This window comes from Macrotis lagotis, chromosome 1, assembly GCF_037893015.1.
Source record: "Macrotis lagotis isolate mMagLag1 chromosome 1, bilby.v1.9.chrom.fasta, whole genome shotgun sequence".
In the NCBI taxonomy this organism is placed as follows: Eukaryota; Metazoa; Chordata; class Mammalia; order Peramelemorphia; family Peramelidae; genus Macrotis; species Macrotis lagotis.
The window spans coordinates 793623198-793645923 of record NC_133658.1 but is presented as its reverse complement, the minus strand read 5'-3'; positions in this window follow the sequence as shown (position 1 = coordinate 793645923).

Below are 22726 nucleotides of genomic sequence, written 5' to 3'. Positions count from 1 at the left end.
TCTATTATATTTTCTATTTTCAAAATCTATTTTCCAGATCTCAGATGAGATATTTCACATTTTGTTCTATTTTCTTTTTCTTTTTTTTTTTGACTTTGTTTTATTATCCCTTGAAGTCTCATGGAATCATTAATTTTCACTTGTGAAACTCTAATCTTTAAAAAAAATTATTTTCTTGAGTGAGCTTTTGTACTTATATTTGGTCAATTCTGCTTTTCAAGGAGTTCTTTTCTTCAGTGAATTTTTTAGGGTTTCTTTTTTTTTACCTTTAAGTCAATTCTGTTTTTCAAATTATTTTCTTCAAGTTTTTTGATACCTCTTTAACCAAATTGTTAATTATCTTTTCATAAGTTTGTTGTATCATTTTCATTTCTTTTCCCATTTTTCTACCACTCTTTATCTCTTTAACACTTGAGGAACTTTTATTGAACCCGTGATCAATTAGCATTTCTGAGACTTTGCTTATAGGTGTTTTCATACTGTTGTCTTCTAAATTTTTTTTTCTTTTTCTTTCTTGCCGTGTAGTAGTTTTTTATAGTCAAATATTTTTGCATGTGTGTGTTTTTCCAGTCTATTTCTTGACTTTGAACTTTAAGCTAAAATGGGACTCTGCTCACCCAGGGGGTGCAGAGTATTTCCCAAAGCTTCAAGCTCTTTTTTTTTTGCACTGCTATTTTCAAAGCTACTTTTAGGGGTCAGCATGTTTTTGGTGCTTTCAAAGTAGAGATGTGATCACTGTTCTGGTCTATGCTTTGGTTTTTACAGAGAGAAGCCCCTTGCTACCCAGCATCTACAAGTGTTAGTGTTCCCCTTATTCCTGAAACTCAGGTTTCTGCTCCCTTGTGTTTGACAAGAAGTACTCTCTCCAACATGGAACTATAGTGGGATTTGTCAAGCAAACAGGATCAAAGAAAGATGAAGGTAACCTAGGACTGGGGTTTGACAACACTTTGGTAGTAGTAGAACAAAGGAACATAAAATTCAAGGGTGGAGTAGAGTGAATCCCTGAATTTATTAACTATAGAATCAAAATTTCAAAGGGAGAAAAAAGAAGCAAGAATACTATAACAGTATAATAAAAAGTGAGAGCAAGGGGGAATGAATTGATTAAAAGTTACAGTGAGAATGAACAGTAAGTTTAAGAAGAGTGAAATGGAGGGATAGAAGTTGTGCTCCAAGACAGGAATTTCAGAGTTATGAAAAATGGAGGTACAACACTTGTAGGACATGTTGAGATTGAATATATTTTTGTGTGCTAACAAGGAGGAATAAAGGCATAGATGATGAAAACTGAAGATAACTTATATCCCATGGTATTTTGAGAAGGCTATATAAAAGGAAGTTCTCCAGTTAAAAGAAGGAAGCATGATGAAACACATTCAAATGAGGATTGTTGGAGAGAGCAACAGAAATGAAATAAAATAGATCAAATATATAGGGTGCTTATCTAGAAGGAGAAAATGAATCATGAATTTGAAAGCCATATCATTAATCTGACATAAATTCCTGTTATGGTAGTGGTGGGGGTCTTCAACTATACAGAAATCTTCTGTACTATCTCTTTGTCAAAAACAAAGTTATCAATAAATTATATATTATTTAAATTGTGGAAGAAAAATGAGGAGAATTGTTATTTTTTTCCTAATTGGCAACAATCAGGACAATATTGCTAGAGCAAAAATGATGATTTGGAAGAAAGACAACTCTAATTTATACTTTGTGTTAGATAAGAGGAAAGTCATAGGGGTGGCTAGGTGGTGTAGTGGATAAAGCACCAGCCTTGGAGTCAGGAGTACCTGGGTTCAAATCTGGTCTCAGACACTTAATAATTACCTAGCTATGTGGCCTTGGGCAAGCCACTTAACCCCATTTGCCTTGCAAAAACCTAAACAAAAAAAAAAAAGAAAGTCATGAATAGTTTAATAAAAACCATAGATTTGAGTAGAGTGAATTTTTAAAAGTTAAGAGAAAGAAACAGAAATCTTTCATGATCTAAAGTTCCAAGAGGGATGAAATTGGACATGGCAACAACACTGACCAATTTTAATTTTTGAAAGACATTTATAGAACATCCAAGTAAAGGTAGATAACTTTAGGTAAATACAGAAAAGTGGCTTAGTCTTTTAAAAACAGTCAGAAGGTCTAAAGCACCAAACAAGATAAGGTCAGACATGAATGCTAGTGTTTCTGATGAAGGACTCGTCTCTAAAATATACAGAGAATTGAGTCAAATTAAAAAAAACAAGACAAGCCATTCTCCAATAGACAAATGGTCAAAGGATATTCAAAGGCAATTTACAGATGAGGAAATCAAAGTAATCCATAATCATTCGAAAAATTGCTCTAAATCACTAATTATTAGAGAAATGAAAATTAAAACATCTCTGAGGTACCACCTCTCAGCTCGCAGACTGACCAATATGACCAGAAAGGACAATGATCAATGTTGGAAGGGATGTGGGAAATCTGGGACACTATACATTGCTGGTGGAGCTGTGAACTCATTCAACCCTTCTGGAGAGCAATTTGGAATTATGCCCAAAGGACAATAAAAATTTGCATACCTTTTGACAGCAATACCACTACTGGGTCTATACCCTAAAGAGATTATGAAAAAGGGTGAAAGTATCACCTGTCTATCAATTGGGGAATGGCTTAACAAACTGTGGTATATGTATGTGATGAAACACTATTGTTGTATTAGAACCCAGGAGGGTTGGGAATTCAGGGAAGCCTGGAAGTATTTGCATGAACTGATGCTGAGTGAGATGAGCAGAACCAGAGGAACATTGTACATCCTAACAGCAACGTGGGAGTGATCATCAACCTTAATGGACTTGCTCATACAGGGCAATAATCAGGCACAATTTGGGGGTATCTGTAACAGAGAATGCCATCTGTATCTTGAGAAATAATTGTGAAGTCTGAACAAAGACCAAGGACTATTACCTTTAATTTTTTTAAAAAAATGTTGTTTTATTATGTAATTCTGCTATATCTCATATCATATGTTTCTTCCTTAAGGATATGACTTCTCTCTCATCACATTCAATTTAGATCAATCCATACTATGGGAATGATGTAAAGACTAGCAAACTGCCTTCTGGGGGGCGGGGAGGGAAGCAAGATTGGGGAAAAATTGCAAAACTCAAAGTAAATAAAACCTTTTGAAAATTTTTAAAAAAGGAACTTTTTAAAGCAATCCTTAGAACAAGAGAAACATCAGAAAAAGTATAGGACTACTGTTCAGAGAACATGATTTCAGGGTAATTGATGACAAAGGAAGGCTCTAATTCAATCTCTCCCTTGAAATCCAAGTCTATATCATCAATTGCCTTCTGGACATCTCTACCTGGATGTTCAGTTGGTTTCTCAAAGTGAAAAATAACCATCATAGAACTCATCACTGTCACTTCAACTCCTAAAATCATATTTCCTCCAAAAATTTTCATGAGATCACCACAATTTTCCCATCTTTCCACTTTCAAAACCTCAGAATCATCTTTCCTTTCCTATTCCTCACTATCCCCTTCCTCCATTTATCAAATCCATGACTAATTCCCATTGATTCTGTCTGTATAATATCTCAGATTCATCCACTGACCCCATTCATATGACTACCACCATAGTTGAGGTCCTTATTACCTCTAACCTGGATTATTCTAACTCTTTTAACCAATATCTCTCCCTATAGTCTCTCCCTTCTTTAATCTATCTATTGACATCATGTGAAAATAGTATCCATAAGGCTCATCAACTTCCATTCAAAAACCTTTAATAGTTTTTATTGCCTAATCTTAGACTGAAATTTAATATTACTCTACTTCCCTTTTCCTATTTTTTTCATAATGCTGCCATTAAGTGCACTCTATGTTGCTAGCAAAATGTACTGTTTACTATTTCTTGCACATTGCTTATCAGCCAAGTTTTTGACATATAGTAGGCATCTAATAAATGTTTGCTGATGGGCTGAATGGCTAATATTCTGCTTCCTTTTACTCAAGGAAGTTATTTACCTTGTTTTTGATATACTCCTTCTTCTTCCCTGACTTCTAGAATCTTCATCTTCCTTGAAGGTTTTCTGAACCCAGATTTTACTACCTGTAAAATGAGAATAATAATGCTTGTACTCAAAGACCTTCTGTGAGGAAAGTGATTTATAATCAAAATGTGAGATGTAATAATAATAATAATCACTACTATGGCTACTACCACTACTACTACTACTACTACTACTACTACTACTACTACTACTACTACTTCTACTATCATCATTAGCTTTGTGGGACTCAGATATAATCCCTACAGGTAATCCTGAGACGTTTCCTAATATAAGGGAAAAAGAAATAATCACTAGACTTAGAACTTCACAATTTTAAAATATCTCATCAGAGGCAGCCAAGGCTTTCTTTGATGATCTTTTAGGGTGGGATTGTCTGAGCTTTGAAGACTGCTAAGAAGACCCTTAAGTTGAAGAACTGAGCCTTCTCTTTGGAAATTGGTCCTTTAGAAAGTTCTAAGCATATACACACTCATATATATCTGCCCAGCCCATCTCTCCCCTCTTCATGACCTCAGATGCTCCTCCTAACTCTCTCTCTCTCTCTCTCTCTCTCTCTCTCTCTCTCTCTCTCTCTCTCTCTCTCTCTCTTTCTCTCTCTCAGTATCTTTTTATCTCTTTCATTTTTTTCTTTAATCCCCTGCCACACACATGAGTGATTCATTTCTCCACCCAATTCCATCCCCTTTGGTTCTTTAATCTTGGAAATTTTGCCTCAAAAGCAATTGTGCCAAATGACAAGGGATTAGCTTAAGTAGGGATCCCCCCCCCCAGTCATAAGCTAGAAACTAGGTCCACCACTGTAACTTATTTTTATCTCAGCCAGATTCACAGCTCCCCTCTCCAGTTCTGAGTTTCATCCATTTCTGTTAAGCGACACTAACTACATTGTAAGTAATAACCCACCAGCAGCAGTGTCGCTAAAGGGTCTGACTGTGCCTGGGTTATGAATAGTCCTATCCAAGACAGCAGTCAGACTGCTCTGGGCTAGGAGCGCATCCCATCTTGCAAGGTCAGACCTCATTGGTTTTTGGACGGTGGGGAAATTACTAAGGAAAACCTGCAATGGGATATTGCAGGTCAGTGTCTACAAAAATACCTCCCTGAGAACTAAGTTCATGCCTTGCCTTTCCTCCCTGCTAAGGAGCCCCCAAAAGCCCCTGGGAAGGCATACCTGGCTTCCAATTGCTTGGATAGAAACCTAAGGTCACTGTTATCTGACCTTGCCCACATTCCCCTCCAAACTATTAATGTAAGAACAAAAGGAGATTCTTCTTTTTTTCATTGAGAAAAGGGCTAATTTTACAATTGACCTTTAGGGACAATTTCTCAAATATTGGTTTTGGGGGACACATACTTTCTTAACCCTTAGACACTACTCTTGGGTTTCCAGGGGGTTGTTGGAAGTAGCAGTTCATGAAAAATCTTGGGTAGCTGTACAAATGTACAAATCCAGGTTCAGATCTGTAAATACTCCCTTTAGAGTACCTTTAAGAAGCCAAGTTCCTGGGCCTAATTGCTTTATCTAGTTTTCCCCTGCCATTGATTTCCTATTTTTTATCCTCCATCTTTTAAAAGCTATTTTATTTCTTGTGCTGCAGACACAGGTGTGTTTGGCTTGTCCTTCTGACCTCTGTGGAGCAGAACCTTTTTTTTTTGCCAACATATGAATAGGCCCAGACAAAATCACCATGCTCTTGGAGGGTACCAAGGTCAGTGTTCAGATGAGGACTGGGGCCACAGATCCTGCTGGTGACAGAAAGACTTCCAAAAGTATGTTGCTTCCTGTACACAGACCTTCCTAGTGGTCAAAATGGGGCTCCAGGGTAAAAATACATGTTTCGAAGATTTCCCAAGTCTTGTACTTCCTTCACTAAATTGTCTTCTAAAGTTCTATTCTAGTTTTGTTTGCAGACTCCTTTGGGCTAACCTATTCTAGTCTACATTCTTTAGTAAGAGAAGTAATAAAGTAGAATAGGTAAGAGTATTGAATTTGAAGTAGTGAAAAATCTAGTTCAAATTCCCCCTCCTAAGCTTACTATCTAGGTGCCCTGACCTTACTGAGCTTCAATTTCCCTATCTGTAAAATAGAGATTTGTTATTGTTGAGTCATCTATCAGTCGTGGCTGACTCTTTGTAGCTCTATATGGGGTTTTCTTGGCAGGGTTAGTGAAGTGGTTTGCCATTTCCTTCTCTGGCTCAGTTTACAATTGAAGCAACTGAAGCAAATAGGGCTAAGTGACTTGCCCAGGTTCCCACAGCTTAAGCAAGTATCTGAAGCCAGATTTGAACTTGGGAATTGAGTCTTTCTAACTTCAGGTCTGGTGTTCCAGCCATTGTAACACCTAACTGCCCAAAATATGTTATTATATTTTCTAATATTATGATATTCGAATTACAGTGATATTCCTAAAACACAGGTCTGACCATTTGACTCTCCTACTTAAACAACTTTACTGAATTCAATGGATCAAATATAAATTCCTTCATTTGGTGTTTAAAGTTCTTTACAATCTGGCACCAGGCTATGTTTACAGACTCACTATATATCACCCCTCTTAATGTGCTCTCCAGTCTAGTCAAACTGGTCGATTTATTATTTTTCACACAAAATACTCATCTCCTATCTCTGCTTAGAATGCCGACCTTCCTTTAAAGCTTAGTTACAGCATCACTTCCTGCATGAGGTGTTTCTTCCCTCCTTCTTTTGTCCCAGCTGCTAGTGCCCCCTTTACAAAATTGCTTTGTAATATATGTGTGTGTGTGTGTGTGTGTGTGTGTGTGTGTGTGTTCAAGGTACTGTGTTGTTCTTAATAGAATGCAAGTTCTGAATGTAGGGAATGTATTACCTTGTGCCTACATGGTGGGCATATCTTAAATAATTGATTGATTAGAATTAACTAATGTTTATGTAAAAGGATATTGAAGCATGCCCAGACTACCTAACATGGAGGCATCTTGATGCTGGGAAAAGATGTCCTTGTGTTTCCCTACCACAAGAACAGGAGTAACCTCCTTTGATTGGCTACATAGCCAAAATAAACTGCATCCCTATGTACTCTTCCCTACTTGAAGTTTAGAGAAAGTAAAGATTCATTCACAGGGTGGGTTCTATGAATTGAACTAGTGAAAAGGAAAGAGCTATTTTCTATTACTTTCTTCCCTCTTGGTGCACCATGACCCCAAGAAAAGGGCCAGGGATTTCTATCTGTTCCTTACTTTGTTTGCCCTCAGTTTCAGGGCAGGAGGTAGACTCCCAACTGGATCTGTAGTCATAGAACTACAGTGACCTGAGAGTCAGAATTCCAAGCTAGATGTTGTAGTTGGTCAACCTAACAGGAAAGCCCTAAAAATGCAAGGTGTCTGTAACTCAAGACCAGGGGATCTTGGACTTAGAACTTGAGAGTGGCATTTAAAAACTAAACTAAGCTGTGAACCTAATTCCCTTCTTGTACCTAGATTATGGGTGGTACAAGGTAGGAATTATGGTACTAAGTATTGGGAATTATGTTTGCAGATTTGTTATTATACTTCTGAAGTAAATAATCCTTTGTAAAATCTAATCTATTAGTGGGCAAAGAGAACTAGAGTGTAGGGAACCTCCTACATTGAGGGAACACCCTCACTGGGGAGCTAGAGCCAATATCAGAGAGCTGAGACTCATAAATTCCCTTTAAGGGGACCAAAGAACCCAGGGGGAAAGGTGAAATATCCAGCCTTCAGGTAGTGGGACCAGGGTAGTCACTGTTACGCATGCAAATAGTTTTTGCCAATTTCCAAGCGCAACCTAGATATCAGTTATTATTACTATTATTAAAGCTGAAGGATGTAGAGAATTCAGAGAAGCACAATGAAAATGATTAAAGAGAAATCAGAGCCTTGGTGAAATTGTTAAAGGAAGAGGGATTGCCTAACCTTGAGAAAGAGGAGTGAGAAGAGAGTCTTATAATTACCTTCAAATTTAAGAAGAGTCATTAAAGGCAGCATTAGAAGTCTTTGTCTGGCTTCTCTGAATATAGGAGAAGAATTTGTCTTAAAGTTCAGCAGGGTAGTTATAAGGAAAGAACTTTCTGATTAGAAACACTAGATGCCAGGGGAGGCTTTTCAACCTTAAGAATGAAATAGTCATTTGTTCATCAGTCTGGCAACAAATTTTCTAGCAAGAAATCACTTGTTCTAAATACTTTGGGGGATTCAAGGAAACACAGGATATGATGTTTGAACTCAAGAAGATTGCAATCCATTCATGAGAGAGAGGTGACAGACGAAAAACTTGCAGAACAATGAACAATTGAAAGATAGTGGTAAGGGAACAGGATGGGAGGAAGATCTGATAGTGGAGAGACCAATAAAATAGAATGACTTTAAGGAAGAGGTGAGTCTTAAGCTTGAAGGAAAGGAGGAATTTGTGTATTTGGAGGTGGTGATTGGAAGTAACCAAGGTGCATTTCAAGTGAGAAGATAACAACATGCAAAATCGCCGTAGCAGAATTCTGTGGATTGTGAGGAAGAAAACTATGAAGGATACAACCTATCTGGCTTGATTACAATCAGATGCTATCTAGAAGTGAGGGAGAGATAACATATCCTAGTATCTGGAAAGGATTCTTAAAGGTAATCTAATCAATACCCGTTCTTTCAAAGATGAGGAAACAATCCCTATTTGGACAAGATCATACAAGTGGTATGTGGCAAAACCTTCCCAAGAATCCTGTCAACATGAAGTCTCTATCATTGCCTGATATGATTGTGGGAGATTTTTCCAGCCTTGGGAGGTTAGTAGCCCTGAGAAATCATCTACCGGGTTCAATTTAAAAAATTTTAAATAAGACATGGTCTTTCCTTGGCCTCATGAAGCCTATATTCTAGTGGGTTGGGTAATATCAACACCAATACAGATATATTATTATTTTATACAAAGTTCTTTCGCAGAATCTGAGAAGGGACAGAATAGAAATAAAGACAAGAAACTCCCTCATGCAACTTGCAGTCGAGCTGTTGAACAAAGCCCAGGAGGAGAGAGACAGAACAACAAATTGTACATAGTAGGGACTTAATATCTTCTGAATTAATGAGCATGTAGTGGTACAGAAGAATACAGGGCAGAGATTAAGATTGTATTCATTGTAGAATAGAGAAGAGTAGCGGAGTATATACTTGTAGGTTTCATATTATATCTTTGAAGAAAATATTCCTTTGTAAAATCTAATCTGAATATTAGTGGTTAAGTGGACCTAGGGTGCAGAGAACCTCCTACAACTGGGCAAACATGGGAAGGGGGAAAATGGGGAGGGTGGGTACAGTCAACAGCTGAGAGACACAGAAGAAAGAAGTGTTTTTCCAGTAATTTTAGTCTATGACACATCCTGGCTAACCATAGCATCCCAACCATTTGTCAATTTACACCTGCTCTGCCCAACTATGGTCAATGTAAAGCTCAATGAGAGAAATTATTATTTCTCACTTGTATGAACAACTAATTATTGAATCAGAACCAAGGATTTTCCCCTTTTCTAATTCCTCATCCAAAAATCAAAGACAGTAGAGAATTTCTAAGGTTTAGGTGAATGAGTCTATTACTGCTCATTGTGTTTATTCAGACAGATCTGGGCATATGTGAGTTCACCCTTTTGTCAGACAGGTGATAAGGAAATTGATAAGTCTCCTTGACCAAGATTTGGGTGCTCAGTATTACACTCTTCAAGACTCTCATCATAAAATAACCTAACTCTCAATGTAATATTCATCCTCTCATTAATTGTAAACAATCCGAAGTCGATTGCCACCTTCAGGAATGTCTGTTTTTCCAAAGGCATATACATTGTGAGTGAGGACCACACTCCTAAAACTAGTTTTGATCATGACCTCTTACAATGAGGGGTCTTTGGACTTTGGAAGTAGCCACTGACTTCTTTTATTAATAACATGCTAGCCTTATTAATAAAAATGATAAATCACCAAAAGCTTTGTTTATAGAACTGTTTAAATATCACCCATGTGTATGCATATATAAAACATGCTCTTATCTTCATCTTCCTAGCCACCAATACATCCAGCAGAGGGTAAAGGACAGTCCTGAACTTAGGTTCAGAACCATTGCTTGATTGCTATTTACCAAGCAGAACAACTATGAAGGTCTTCCTCTGTCCAGACAAGAGTCAGGGTAGTATAATGGAGAGATGGCTAGTCATCAAGAGCTAGATTCAAATCCTACTAATTTGGCTCACCAGCTATATAACCTTGAAGGCATCAATTAACATCTGTGCTCCTCAGATCAATCTGTAGGACTTTTCTTCCAAGATTTAGCTAGGCTTTGATGTTGCAATTCATGAAGATATCTTAGTTGAAGAAAATTCCTGGACCTGGGCAAGAGAATTGTGCAGAAAATTGTTCCAACAGTTACAAAGTTTAAGCAAGAAATGTTCCCTTGTCATCATGGACTTTGCAATCTAGTAGAGGAAATGAAATATACATAGACTGCAAAGAATTTAATGTTACTCAATTCTCATTTTATTGAATAGGTACTTAGTCTCACTTATTGAAATTCCAGCTTTGCTATTTATTAGTTGAGTGTACCTCACTTAACCTTCCTGAGCCCACATTTTCTCATCTATAAAATAAGAATAACATTTGCACCACCTACCTCATTGTATCCCTAATCCTAACACAGTACCTTGCATATCATAAGCACCTGATAAATCCTTGTTGAATTGAACTAAATTTTCAATTATTAAACATGGGCTACTATTCTCCATCTTTCCCGCTGTAGTATTGCCTCTGAGCAACCCTTCTACTCACACTCACAGGATGAATCCCCAGGAGATGACTATTATTGAAGACAAGAGAAGGAATAGGTGGAGGACCACACTCCTAAAACTATTTTTGATCATGACTTCTTACAAGTACATTTACTTTTAGCAATCAGCCTTTTAACAAAGCTAGCTCAAAGCACAGGCATTAATTTAAAAGGCATAGTTTGGGGCAGCTAGGTGGCACAGTGGATAGAATACCAGCCCTGGAGTCAGGAGGACCTGAGTTCAAATCCATCCCTTACCTAGCTGGGTGGCCTTGGGCAAGCCACTTAACCTCATTGCCTTGCAAAAAGAAAAAAAAGAAAAAAAAAGAAAAAGGCACAGTTTGAATTCTTCCCCAAATAACCTGGGGCACACATTCCATAAATGTCCTACATTGAATCAGTGGGAAGAATAGGTATGTACTAGTCAAGAATTATATTCCTAGAGCACATTTTTGGCCTAGTTAACTCAAACTGCTGGCTCTTAAAGACCCTACTGTCCTTTTTCTTCTGATGGTGTTCTGCTGCTCCTGGTGTGCTGTTTCTTTGTAGGGCAGAGTCCTCTGTGTCTGATAATCTCTGCAACTCAACTTTTGATAGCTGAACTAGGTCTTTTCTTGTCTAACTCCACATTGCTTAGAGTTGTCTCATGTTTCAACTGATCCCTTAGAGAGTGTCTTGTTAATTTAAAGGACTGCAAAGGTACGACTAGGTCTTTGGATAGCCAATGACTAGCTTTCTTCTAATTCCATCAAGATTCTTTTGTAGAATATCTTTATACCTCCTAAAGACTTAAAATATAAATGCTAAAGGACTTAATACCACATTGTTTCCATTACTTCTACCCTCTCTCCTCTCACATTCTGTAATTCCATAAACTGGGTTGTAGGGAAAACCATTGATCAGGAGTTTCTTGATTAGCACTATCTTCCAACAGGCAGTTACTGAGATTGTCCTATTTTCAAAGAGGAAAAATGACATTAGGAGATGATGTCTTGACTCATATATGAATTGGATTTAAGAGAGGCAGAGCTATAAAAAGTCATCATCTTACTCTCTCTTTCAGTCATTGAAGCTCAGTGGCAAGACACCAGGATGACTGGTGATGGCCTAGAATATAGTCCACGATCTTGGCATCTTTGATGTCTGACCAAGTTTCTAATTGCTCCACAGTACCTGCCCCAGCTGAATGACCACTGGGATAAATTGTTCTCATCTGTCCATTCTACCAGGTAAATCTTCATATGCTTGCGGTAGAGAACTTTATGATCTGTTACCCTCAAGGTGATTTGGTTACTCTAACTAGGTTTCACCTGTCTGCTGAGATAGTTTACAGAGATATGGCCAGTGTTCATGCTTCAGCTTCTTTGAGTTACAGGTGCGAGTTGAGTGCTGAAAAGGGCTAAGCAAGCTAGTACTTTTTGAGTACCCAGATACTCTTATACTATTTTTTAAAAAATGACACAGACAAGTGAAAAAATTCAGGATACTGAAAAATTGAAGCTGCTTTTATCCCAACCCCCCGCCCCATACTCTAAAACAAGTATCTGAAATGGGAAATGGCTGGGGCAGGAACAACTTAACTTAGAATCAAGAATTTCTTCTCCCCATAAACTCCAAAAACCTCAGATTCTTAGAAATAAAGAACTGTTTAATTCTCCAAAAGTAAGAAGGGGAAGAGTGCTTGGATTGGAACCACAGGATAACTGGTTTTCTGGGATCATCCTCACAAGACCCCAATACCTATGTCTCAACAATCCAAACAAAGACAGAGTTGGGGGCAAGGAGATAAGAGGAGAGGTGCATTTCAGTTGCCTCCTTCAATCTGTCTTCCTTTGCCAGGTGTGAGGTTGTACATTCCCCAGCTGCAGGCCATGGACTTCTTTGGATAATAGCAGCTGTTCAAGTGCATATTAGCACTTGAGATGCTTGATAAGAGGAATTAGAGGACTGCCTGGCTTCTTTATTTTTTGCCTGGCTGAATCAATAATTAAGTGTATTCTAATAGTGCCGTTTTGCTCAAGATTCTCATTTGGCTCAGGCATTAGGTCCAAATGAAATATTTAGTTGACAGGATACTGTTATGAAGGAAAAACCACATTCCTGTCTGTATATTTTCAATTTTCTAATGATGAGAAACCCTGGTACTTCTTCTAGATCTGGCAGCCTGTGGGTTCCTTGTCATTCCCCTCTCCAGGACAAAGATTAAAAAAAAAAAAAAACCTCTCCTTCCATTAGGAAAAATGACATTGTCAGATACTATTGTCCATAGCTTTATGCAGCAAAAGTCAATATGAAATCTTTATCCTGGTACATTCTCTGGCAATGGTTGGTCTCATGACTTAGCTCTTGAGTAAATATACATTTTTTTAAGTTATATAGGAGGGGAAGATTCTCCAGGAATTTTTAACCTTGCTAAAACTTGAGGTCCATCCACTATTGTCTATTCTCTTAATGGATCGGGCATGTAAGGGGAGGAACCCCTCAAATTCCTGATGGAGCATCCTAGAAAATGAACCCCAGAGTTCCCAGGACTCAATGAATCTTGTTGAATTAGAAGCATGATTATTTTGTTGTCTGAAAGAGAGTGAGAAAAAGCAGGACCTGCCCACTCTTTCAAATGTCAGCATCTCCATTTCAGAGAAACAAAGATTCTGTTTCTTTTATTCATCTTCACCGTCATACATGAAATATTTAAGGAAAGCATTAAGCCAAACACAAGTATATGTTTGTATTTATTCAATAGTATTCTCACCTAAGTGGTATTTTATGAAAATCCTTTTTTTCACATTGATCCCATGATATAGGTTACAGAAATATTATTTCCTCATTTTTTTTCAAGTCAGGAAATTGAGGCTCAGAGAATTGAAGGGGTTTGTTTAGGGTCATATAGCTACTACGTGTTGGAGCCAGACTTTGACTTAAGAAATAAAGTCCAGGATTCTTCCTACTATGGCATGTTAAGGCCCAGTGAGTGCAAAATGTTGGGGATGACAAAAACATGGGGAAAAAACCACGACATCTGCCCTTAAGGAGCTGCATAAAAATATCTATAATACAAGGCAATGATGTTATAATAATAGCTAGCATTTATATAATGGCTATTACATGCCAGGCACTATGCAAATCATTTTACGAAGATCTCATTGTATCCTCAGAACAGCCCTGGAGGTAGGTAGCATTATTAGGCTCGTTTTACAAATGAGGAGACTGAGGCTGACAGAGGTTAAATAGCTTGCCTAGGGCTTCATGGACTTTAAGTGTCTGAGGCCAGATTTAAACCCAGTACTTCCTATACTCTATTCATTGAACTACCTAGCTGTAGTCTCTCTGAGAGTTCCATGATTAATACAAAATGAGTGCTACAGGATTTCAATTTCAGAAGAGTAAAAGAGGGAAGGATCACTTCTTGCCAGTGTGGTTAGAGCTGGCATTGTGGGGGAAGTGATATTTGATCTTGAAGGGATAGAGTACTGATAGATAAAGATCTAGGCTCTAAGATAAGTAGAGTGCTGAGAGATAAACATTTGAAGGCTCACAGTCAAAGCATAGGCAGTAGTCTGAGGAAAGGTACACAAGTAAATGCTTCCTAGAGGAATAGTGAGTAATCTCCATCAGTAGATGTTCAGGGCTTGTGAAGAGGAAAACCTTACAAAATAAGACTGAAAAGGAAGGTTGGGAAAAGAATATGGAAAGTCTTGCGCATTGCTCTGAGGAAGATGGACTTTGGTCTGGTAAACATTGAGGAAGGGTAGCAGAGACAGAGATGAGATGGTAAGATGAAGAGAAGTGAGAAGAGAAATTAAGGCTATTACCTTCATATACACTTGACTGTTTTGTGAATGTTTTTTAGGCAATCACTGTTAAGTGATTTGTCTAGGTTCAAACAACTAATAAGTATGTGAAGCCCAATTTGAAATCATGTTCTCCTGACTCCAGAGCCAGTGTTCTATCCATTGTGCCACCCAACTCTCCCTACATTTGGTTTTTTTAAACAACATGTACCTAACAAAAATTCATAGTTTTTGTAGGTAATCATTTCTGAACTGAAGTGTTCATATTTGTTGGTTATTGTTAAATTCACAAAGAAAAAGAAAAAAATAAATCTCTTTATTTTTATGTTATTTTCAACTCCCCTTCATGTTGGAGACAAAATTTCACCATCTGCTTTCTAAGTTCTATGCCATATCTGAGAACTGTGGACTTTATTTGGAAGTGCCACTCTTTTGAAAAGAAATGTGCATCTCAATCCAATCCTTGTTTGGTTTCTAAGGCCTTTCCATTGTTCTCATTTGAGTTAGGGGGCTAGGAGCATGTGTGTTTTTTACTTGCTCTCTCTATAACTTGAAGATAATGATCAATTAATATTAGTACTTTTTCATAATGAGTCGGGGGGAGATTGAAGAGGTTAGGTGACTAATCAGAAAACTTGCATTGTTTTTGTTTTTCCTTTTATTTTTAATGGTTTTTGCAAGGCAATGGGATTAAGTGGTTTGCCCAAGGCCACACAGCTAGGTAATTATTAGGTGACTGAGGTAGGATTTGAACTCAGGTCCTCCTGACTCCAGGGCCAGTGCTCTATTCACTGTGCCACCTAGCTGCTCCTAATCCGAAAGCTTTTAGAACACTCTCTGGCAGATTTCAGAGAAACCTGGAAAGACCTACATTATTCATGCTGAATGAAATAAGCAGAACCAGGGGCAGCTAGGTGGCACGCACAGTGGATAGAGCACTGGCCCTGGAGTCAGGAGTACCTGAGTTCAAGTCTGACCTCAGATACTTAATAATTACCTAGCTTTGTGGCCTTGGCCAAGCCACTTAACCCCATTGCCTTGCAAAAGAAAGAAAGAAAGAAAGAAAGAAAGAAAGAAAGAAAGAAAGAAAGAAAGAAAGAAAGAAAGAAAGGAAGAAAGAAAGAAAGAAAAAAAAGGAAGAAAGAAAGAAAGAAAAAAAAGGAAGAAAGAAAGAAAGAAAAAAAAGGAAGAAAGAAAGAAAGAAAAAAAAAGGAAGAAAGAAAGAAAGAAAGAAAGAAGCAGAGCCAGGAGACCATTGTATACCTTAATAGCAACATTGTGTGATGATCAACTATGATAAACTTATTAGTTCTTCACAGCAACACAGCTATCAAAGACAATTCTAAAAGACCTACAATGGAAAATGCCATTCACATCCAGAGAAAGAACTATGGAATCTGGATGCAGATCAAATTATATCATTTTCACCTTTTAAAATTCCTTTTTTTTACTTTTTCCTTCTCATGTTTTCCCCTTTTTGTTCTGATTCTGCTTTCACAACATGCTTAAAATGAAAATATTTGTAACACAATTATACATAGATAACCTATATCAGATTATTTGTTGTCTTACAGTGTGGGGAAGGAAGGGTGGGAGAGAGAGAAAAATTCACAAAAAAATGAATGTTGAAAATTACCTTTACATATAATTGGAAAATAAATAATAAAAAGATTTTTAGCAAAAACAAAACAATCCCTCGGAGAGATGATAAGGACCTGAATTAGTGGTAATGTGAGTGGAGAATAGGGTAAATGGATGCAAGAAATATTGTGGAGATAGGTATGACAGGGGAGACGCTGTGTGAAGTAGTGATTCCTAAGTTTTAGGAAGACTTGGGTTCAAGTTCTCATTTTAGTTGGTACTAGCTGTGTGACATTGTAGCTCTCAGACTACAAATTGGAGAATAAGTGTCCATTTGAATTGGCAAAGGGGGCTTACTTACTCCTGGGAGTCCCTAGGTCAGTGAAAATCTAAGTCTAATAAGTAAGAGGAAGTTAATGAAGAAGAGAGAAGAGGCAAGACTTGGAGGCTTGAGTGACTAGGAGGGTGGTGGTTTTGTATCAGGATTAGGGAAGTTAGGGAGAGAATAATGTCCAGCTCTGGGAAAATGCAGCTTTGTTTCTTCCAGTTCCACAGTGCTGTCTGCAAACTTTCCAAGGAGAGAGAAAGCAAGGGTGAGGACTCACCCGAGACATTGTGAAGCAAATTGTGTGGCAATAGATTTCGGCACAGAATCCTAGCAGAGGCAGAAAGCAATAGGTGACTGAGGATTGAGATTTGATAACTCAAAGGTTTCAGGTAATATTCATATTTGATGCCATAACTAAATTCAATATCAGGAATTGTTGAATATGTCATTGAAAAGACCAATAGAAAAATGACTGTCTGAGAAAGGGGCCAGGTCAAAACAAGGAGATTAGTCAATGAAGAGAGAACCACTAAAGAACAGTTTCAGAAAATTCAAAGAGGAAAAGGACATCCATAAAAAAGGTAGCAGCATTCAATAATGCAAAAAGACCAAGGAAAATGACAAGACCAAAGTCATTGCATTTGGTGACAGGGAGGTCACTGATGACTCTGAAAGAAAAAGAGAAGAAAATTTTACAACTACCTCCCCCACACACCCACCCATCATTATCTTCACTGCCCAAAAGTTCTCCCTTATATAGCCTAAAACCCTCCTGCAGATTCTGCTCCTATTTGACAGTCTCTATTTATATGAGCTTCTCAGTTATCAAATTACCTTTGAATCTTGAAAGGTATAGTCTGAGAAGGTTCTGGATGATAACATACTCTGGGGCAAAAAAGAAGTGTGACTCATCCCTAGCTGTCCATAGGTGTCAGGAGATAGGGTGTGGACCAGCAGTGCCTGGAACACTGCCCTTACCTCAGAAGCTGCATGGAAATGAAAAAGTCCAGAGTCCCCTATTTCAGGTGAGAAATAGTCTCAGCTTGCTAATTATTTGCACAGCTTGCCTCTCTCTCCAATCTCCTCTGTATTTTAGATAAATATTTTGTATACGTTTGCACTAGAAATTAGAAAGGGAGGGGAGAAAAAGGAAAGAAAGTCAAGTGATGTTGATCTTGAATCCAGCCTTGCTGGCTCGCTCTTGTAGTGTTTGAAAAGTCAATCCATTCATCTCCAGCAAAGTGGGCAATGCAGAAAATTGATATTTGTCTAATATTTGCTCAGCCTATTGTGTCTTGCTGTGTATTCCCAGGTGCTCTGGCTTTCGGGGAAAGTTAATCACTAAGTCTTAAGACCTCCCCAGCTGTGCCATTTCTGAGCAAAAGGTGTGGAAAATGTTTAAAAAAGTAAGGGAACTAAATATATGTGTGTATTTCTGTCTGAACTGCAACTGGGCTAATTCCTGGCAATTGTTGAAGAGAAAGGGAGCACTCAGAGGAGTATGGTGCCTGTCAACAGAAGGGATGGGTACAAAACAACACCTGAGTTTGAGTGACCTTTTTCCAGAGTGCCACCTTTGGTGCTGGTGGAGGGGTTTCCTTCTCCCAGACCCAACTTCCATTATAAGGACCCTTCTTGTCCTCTCCTCAGTCTTTCACCTTTCCTTCTCTTTTTCTACCTAGGGTTGGACCAACATGACTTTACCTATTTCTGGGTAAACTATTCTCTCCTTCAAACCTCCTTTCCCTCAACTCCCAAAGGTTGGTAAGTCTGAGTACAATTAAGGCAGACTGAATTTGCCCCAAGGATCAGAATTACTCTTTATGACTCTAGTTGAGAATTTAACAAGGACAATGTGATATAGGAATTAATTTTATGTAGTGCTGTTGGGGAAGGTGAGGTAATGACATCTAATGTGGGGAGTGATCAGGGGACCTATTGAAACTCTATTTCCTGACTGTAGCTGCTAGGTTAGACCAGTAAATATTTCCCCATGATTGATTGATACTTGTTATGTTATTAAAATTTGTATTTGTTTAAAAAAATGTGTCATCTTACTGTGGTTCTCACAACAACCTGTAGAATATGAGAACACCATAACATGGTGGAAGGTAGTTAGGATGAAGAAGCCTGATCAACCTAGTGGGTTCTCACCAGTCAGAAGAATGAAGCCCCAGAGTAAGCATTCACCTTTAAGGGATGCAGCAAAGGAAGATGAAGTCATTTGTTTTGCTCCTTCCAGAAGAGAATTCAGAGAAGATGACTGGAGACTGGGGTCAGACAGCAAGAAAGGTTGCATAGTTTTGTAGGCTGGTGAACCCAACAGTCAAAATGCAAAGCAGGAAACAGAGGTCTCAGGTTAAGACTCTACTTTGCTTCTTACTAAGCTATGTGACCTTCGGCAAGTCACTTCACCAAAATCTCTGATCTTTAGTTTCCCCAATAGTAAAATGCTGAAAATAATAACTTGTACCACCTCCAACATGAGGGTGTTGTGAAAATCCAATGAAATAATCTATGTAAAGAGCTTTAAAAATATGAACACTCTAGATAAATGTCAGCTGTGATCAAGAGATGAAGGCAGCAATGATGTCAAGAACACAGAACTCCTTCATCCTAAGCTTCCTTTCATGTCTGAGTTGTCTGCCCAGGGCAGAGGAGTCTATCAGGATAGTCACATCCATGGTCTGTCTCCTCCCCTACTGAATGCCAGAAGCCAGACTGAACCATATTAATCAGAAGTTGATGCCAGTTTCTGTTGCTATTGGTTATGTTTTTTCTGACAATGCATTTTCCTCTGACTTGAAATATATGTCATCTCTTAATCCACCTGGATGAATGATCTGATGTATAATCATCTACCTGATCCCATTGCTGCTCGATGAAAATGGTCCCTCTCCATGAAATGACAACTTTGAGCTTTAAGTGCCGGTAACTTCATCAGATAAAATCCCAATAAAAAGAATTACTGGGATTTCACATCTATACCACATTTAGGTAAAGGCAGAAACCAATTTGGAGGACCTGTGAAGTATATTCAAGGTACTTCTTAGAAGTGATTACATAAGGTCTTTGAAGATTCCAATCTTCAAGTAGATTGCCTTATGAATGAGATGGAAAACTGTTCCTTATAGGGGAATACATACCACAGTTGTAAAATCAGGATTCCATAATAAAAAAAAAAAAGCTTAGAGGGCTAAGAAACCCCGGAAAGACAAAGGTAACTGATTACCTTAAACCCATCTTCTGAAAGTTTTGACTCATTCAAATACCTACTTTTTCCTCTCTGTGCTGAAGAAGATATACTCTATGATGGGAGAAACACAAGATGGGTTCTTCTTGTTCATCTCAAGCCCCCAATATCTCCCCTACTACTTATGTCTTTTGCAGCTTTCTTTTTTTGAGTTTTTAATTCTGTAATGTATTTATTTATTCATTTGTTTGTTTGTTTTTAGGTTTTTGCAAGGCAAATGGGGTTAAGTGGCTTGCCCAAGGCCACACAGCTGGGTAATTATTAAGTGTCTGAGACGAGATTTGAACCCATGTACTCCTGATTCCAGGGCCGGTGCTCTATCCACTGTGCCACCTAGCTGCCCCTTAATTCTGTAATTTAAAAAAAAAAATTGATATTATTCCTAGGAAACACACAAAAATTGTAGCTCTTAAAAAGCACACTGTATGATTTCTAGAGATGTTACAGTGGTTACTGATGTGGGGACATTGAATATTGAAAGATCATTTAAGCCCACAATGAACAGTTTCACCTGCACCAAAGTGCAGGGGAAAGCACAGTGAAAAGCAACAAGGACTGACAAATTAATTTTACAAGTATTTTTGAGTACCTCCCAACTGCAAAGTACTTTAGAAATGGATCTCCTTTGATCCTCACAACAAGCTTTTATTATCTCCATTGTACAATTGGGGAAACGGAGGCAGGCAAAGTTTAAATGCCTTTCCTGGGGTCACACAGCTAGCAAGTATCTGAGACTGGATTTGAATTCAGATCTTTCTGGCTCCAGGCTCAGCATTCAATCCACTGTACCACCAGGTGCCTATTGATTAAAACAGCTTAATTAATGCTCATAAAATTAGCTAGGTCCTTCAGAGTGATCCAGTAGCTAGAAAGGTTGTTACTGTTTCCTCTACACTTCGTTACAGGCTTCCTGACATTGGAAAAGCATGGGCTTTTTAAAATAGCTGCTAATTTGTGCTGTGAAGAAAAAAATCATATTTTGGGCAAGACTATATAAAAACTGGAGTCCTGAAAGTTAGGAAAAATTTTATTGATGAAATTCACTTTTTCATTCAAGGCTTTACTAAAACTATTGCCGTTAAGTCCAAGTAAGCCTGTAAGATCTGATCATCTTTGACAGACTATAAAACATACATACAGGGGCAGCTAGGTGGCACAGTGGATAGAGCACTGACCCTGGAGTTGGGATGACCTGGGTTCAAATGCGGCCTCAGACATTTGATAATTGCCTAGCTGTATGACCTTGGGCAAGTCACTTAACTCCATTGTCTTAAATAAAAACTTTTTAAAATTAAAAAAATCATACAAAAATATCGGGATGGATTTTCTTATCCTATTGAGGGAATGCTGAACTCTGATAAATATATTGCTATGCTGAGGTACAGACTTGGGAATTAGAGAAGTCCTACATGAAGTTGGCATATTGCCCTGCAACTTTTTGAACATGTTTCAATGTCCTAGGAATTCACCAGATTTATATCCTCTTGAAAACCTATGGGAAATGTGTAGGCAGGCAGGTAGGTAGGTAGGTAGAAAGATAGATAGATAGATAGGTAGATAGATAGATAGATAGATATCTGCACATATAAAATAAGTGTCAAACTTAGAAAAATAGATTATTCTTCATAATTATACTTAATATATATTATGATAAAAGTGTGGTTTTAGTATGAAGAATTACAGAGATATGTCAAAATCTTGGGAACGCAATCCAAAATGTTTAAGATAATTTATTTCAGCAAAAGAACATACTGAATATTAAAATCTTTTTAAAGAAGTAAAAAGGTGTAAAAATGATTCTGAAGTGTAAACCTCCCCCAAGTTGTCCCAGAGTTTGATCTTGAAAAAGATCTTAGAGATTCATTTACTCATAACAGTGGAGAACATAAGAATTCTCCTGATCTCACAGTACTCAGGGTTCCACCTTGTCCACAGAGACAATGGTCAGTTAAGTGGTTACAGGGTCACAATTTCAGAGAATGGATTGAACCCATGTCTTCTGGCTTTAAATCTGGTGCCATTTTCCCTGAGTGATGCCTTGAACTCCCCCTCTCACAAACTTGATGCACTTCACCATTTGGTGCAGGGTTTGATCTTCTCCAAAGATTCCCTACCTCCCTCTTACCATCACTTATTTCAGATATGGTAACATGAATTGGCCTTCTCAGTGAAAGTCACTTGCAATGCCAAGTAACCTCAGGAAGCTGTAGTGGCTTTTATCTGTGCTCTTTCCCTAAGCAGAGCCTCTGCTCTATTTTGGACATCCAAGGGCTGGGCAGACCATGCCAGCTAGTCTTCTCGTGGCTTCTTTCTTTCCCTCTCTGGTTGATTTTAAACAGGCAGCAACAGTTGGTCTTAATCCCCTAAGGCAACTTTAGAGCCAATAGTCGAGTTAAACAAGACAGAGGGAAGCCGTAGATGATTTTCTCCTTCATTAATAAGTTTTCGTGACAGTCAGAAGGAATTCTTTCTAGTCAACTCTTTGTAGTTGATTCCTGATCATCGTCCTCCTGTTGTTAATATTGTTGTTAAACTCCCGAAGCCGCACTGAGTGAAAGCTAATTATAATAATTAACAGAGAACTCCTGAACTTGTCAAACTGGTAATTATAAACCACGGGGACTTTTATCATTAATAGATGCTGTGGAAAGTGAATGTGGAGGGGTGGTGGTGGAGGAGATGTTTCAGGTCTGCAGCCAAAAACCGAGAGACACCAGAATGGGAGAACCCGACTAACCCTGACTCAGCACTCAATCATCTAAAATCTCTTTTAAAAGATGCCTCATACTCCCCAAACTATTTACACCCAGGTGGCTTGGTCTTGGTAACTGGCAGATTGGGATGATTTCAAAGGATATCAGGAAGGGCATCTGGATCCCCATAATCTCCTCAAATGATTATCACAGTGCTTACATTT